At 38.0% G+C, this 3,684-nt stretch overlaps 1 non-coding gene across 1 annotated transcript; it reads right to left on the reverse strand.

Moving 5' to 3' along the window:
• Positions 1 to 1,422: 1,422 nt before the first annotated feature.
• trnae-cuc (transfer RNA glutamic acid (anticodon CUC)) lies at positions 1,423 to 1,494 on the reverse strand. Its single transcript has one exon. It is a non-coding gene; the product is annotated as a tRNA-Glu (tRNA).
• Positions 1,495 to 3,684: the final 2,190 nt, after the last annotated feature.

Genomic DNA, 3,684 nt, shown 5'->3' on the forward strand with positions numbered 1-3,684 from the left:
CCTGCGTCGAAAGCTGTTTTTTGGCCAGCAGTCGAGCTGCAGAAACCTAATAGGCCGAGGTTGTGACCTCACAGACCTGCGCCTTCAATAGCTCAGCTGGTAGAGCGGAGGACAAGGCTTTTTTTTACCCGGACAAGGCTTCCGCTGACCAGTTCCCACGAAATGAAATCCGAACTAGCCAATAATCAGCAACTTACCCGGTTAAAACCGCGTCTCAGTTTCATTGTTAACCCTCAGGGGTCTGAGGGTGTTTTGGGGCCCTGAAGAAGTTTTGACATGCCTTGACATTTGTGCTTTTTTCAGTAAGTTAAAAACATATTAATATCCTAAATCTAAATACATTGTATTTAGCACAAATTGGACTACAAAAATATGTAAGCAACATGAATGTAAATTTTTAAGTTTTTGAGAAAACAACGTTTATGCGTGCATATTGAAAAACTAAATTTTTGAAAGTCACTAAAATAAGGTCATCTAACACATACAGAATATTTGTTCTCGGGACTTTCGAGAATTGGATGTGGTAGGTTAGGTTTTTTTCTACCAAATGATGTGAAAATCATCTTGTTCACTTGTTTTCACAAAACAGTATATAGATTTAAATTTTTGAAGACACTTTTTGTTTAGAATGGCTATATGCGAGGAGGCGTGAATCATCATGATTAATGCTGTGATTTACACCTGAGAAGACAAAGACCTGCATAATGAGCTGCATAATGAGCCATTCAGTCAGATGTTGACTGAGAGGAAACAACAGAAAGAATAAAGGAAAAATGAAAGGACAAAATAAATATATATTTAGTTTGAAGCATATTTTGAATATATTTAACTATCACACAAATAACTTGAGATTCACTTGTGAGTGCAGTTAAACTTTTTATTAGGAACAAAAGTGATAAACAACACAGAAGTCAAGATGTCGTGGTTGCACTATCCAAATCACTCGTAGGAAACTTGAACACAGGAGAACGGGGAACGGCAGAAACTGCAAAGAAAACAAGTAGATGTGAGCAACACAATGATCTGTCAAAGACAGAGCTAACATGGAGAAAACACATACTACCAGCCAAACTTTTTTATTATTAAAAGTTTTTTTTTTTTTTTTTTTAAGTGAGCAGTTTTTTTTACATAGTAAACCTATTTCACAAAATTAGATAATTATTTTTCTTTAAAACAGTACCTTTGACTGGTAGTGTATAGCATAGGCGTATAACAGTTAGGTGCAAATAAAAATAGTGCAAGATAAATACAGGTGTAAGGTTTGTAATGAAGTGATACAGGAGAAACCATACATCTTCTACCTTTCATACAGATTACTTAAAAAGAGAATATTAGTTTTTTATTTGAATTGGCCTTCTGAAAGCAGCCAACAGAGCTTGATTTCACAGTCCGCCATTGGGGGGGAGGGGGGGCAAAAGAGCTTTCCCTGACCGGGAAACGAACCCGGGCCGCGGCGGTGAGAGCGCCGAATCCTAACCACTAGACCACCAGGGAAGAGCCGATCTAATGCTGGCCTGCTAATAACATGAGAACAAGCAGACAGCAATACAGGTGGGCCAGTGGCGCTCCCTGCCACCTGTAAATCGAGGTTATTCTTGGTTATGACAGCCAATCATGTTCCAAGCTGCAACCAGGATTCGAAGTCAATGGCCAATCAGCGCTCGTATTGCAACCACGATTGTAACCAAGAATCATATTCTTTGGCCAATCAGCGCTCGTATCGCAACCACGATTGCAACCAAGAATCTCAGCGCGCCTGACCAATCAACGTCAAGGAACATCTTTATCGATTTATCTCCATCGACTTCTGATCAACATTTGCAAAGTAAGTTTTGTCTTTTGACAATACAAATATATATATAATTGTTATATATCAATAAACTGTCGCTCAGACTAGCGAATAGATCAGGTGACAAATTAATAAGTATATTATTAGAAATCGTCATATATATAACGTTAGATAAGTTAACGTTTTAGGTTAGCCAACCTAGAAAAATATAAAGTAAATACAGTAACAATGTGTTTTTGGTTTTATTTGTCGTAAAACCATTGTGTTTTTATAAGGGATTTGTCTTCAATAGGAGATCACATAGAATAGACCAAACTTTCCCTTATCTACTACCCATTATTTGATAAATCCAAAAATAAAAAAGTTGTATTTAATGACATAATAATTACTGAAAAACAATGGGATAATTCCATTATGTTAGCCAAAATTTTAAGGAAAAATAAACAAAGGTTTATATGAAATCATAAATCATTTTGATATTGTATTTTAAGACGATTTTAACAGGAAGAATTTAGAACAAAAAATAAATTAAATAAATACATTATATAGTAATCAAATAAATACAAATAATAATAAAAACTAATGTCAACATAAGTACAAAAAACAAGATATTTGTAAGATTTTGTAAGATTGTATGAATAATTAAATTAACCATATGTATCTGTGTGTAAGTATATATAAATATATATATATATATATATATATATATAATCATATTATAAATAACTGGAGTAATGTTAAATAAATAGCTGCATTGATTAATTTGTTATGCGTTTTATATATATATATTTTTTTTTTCATTCAGATGGAACCTCGCTTCAGGAGACGGGCTGATGGCAGCCTGAATCTGACCGATACCATAGAAGCAGCCAAGGTGAAGGAGGTTAACAAGGTAAGGCCGTACGCAAGACCTCTCTCCCCGGATTTGGTGCTGGACAAAGCTAAAAAAAGCTTACGGCAGCTCAAAGGAGATCCCACTAACAGAAAGCACCTGCTGGGTTTCTTTGAAATCCAGTTTGGTGTATTTCGTGGGCAAACATTCAAGTGGGTGGCTGAAAATGCCCTGGGGTATGCTGCTTACCTGGTGTCAGCTATGAAGAGAGACCCCACAGGAGGCAGCAAAGACTCCCAAGAACATTCTCACAACAAGGAGAGTTTTAGGGAGTACATGGAGCTTTTTCCTTCTGGCAGAATTGCCATTGCCATGAAGGAAGAGCAATATGCTGGGAAAGCACCTCAGCATTCTGCCACCACCACGCACGCTGCTGCCACCTCCACGCACGCTGCTGCTACCTCCACGCACGCTGCTGCCACCTCTCTCCGCTCCCTCTTGGTTGGGAAATTGCCTAGCAAGACCAACCTGACCAAGACTGTAGGAAGACTGGTTTCCCCCCTCAAAGTCACACCATGTAAGAAAATATTTATTTGTTTAACACTTTGGTTTGTGTTATATTGTGTAGTATTTATTGCTGTTAAGTAGTTACGTTTATCTGTTTGTCCTGTTTTATTTTGTAGCTTTGGCCCAGGCACGTGTTCGGCCATCAGCCACCATCACCTGCCCAACTGTGTCCACTGAGGCAGCCACAGAGCCTTCGGCCACCGTCACCTGTCCATCTGTGTCCACTGAGATAGATGACAGCACACTGATGGCAGAGGCATCTAATTTTGAGGAGGCATATGTGGCGTGTACGTTTGTATCTATTTAAAATGTACCACAAAATATTCACTTTACCTTTACAGAGATAGTAAATGTAAGCAATGTGAATGTGGTTGTTTTGCATTTATTTATGTGTTTGTTTTTGTGTTTGTTTTTTTCCAGCACAACGAGTCTACCTTCCAGCTGGATGGTTACACACCCTGCCTGAAGTGGACCAGAGGTGGATGTCCAAGGCCCT

Source organism: Garra rufa, chromosome 1 (genome assembly GCF_049309525.1).
Source record: "Garra rufa chromosome 1, GarRuf1.0, whole genome shotgun sequence".
NCBI classification, from domain to species: domain Eukaryota; kingdom Metazoa; phylum Chordata; class Actinopteri; order Cypriniformes; family Cyprinidae; genus Garra; species Garra rufa.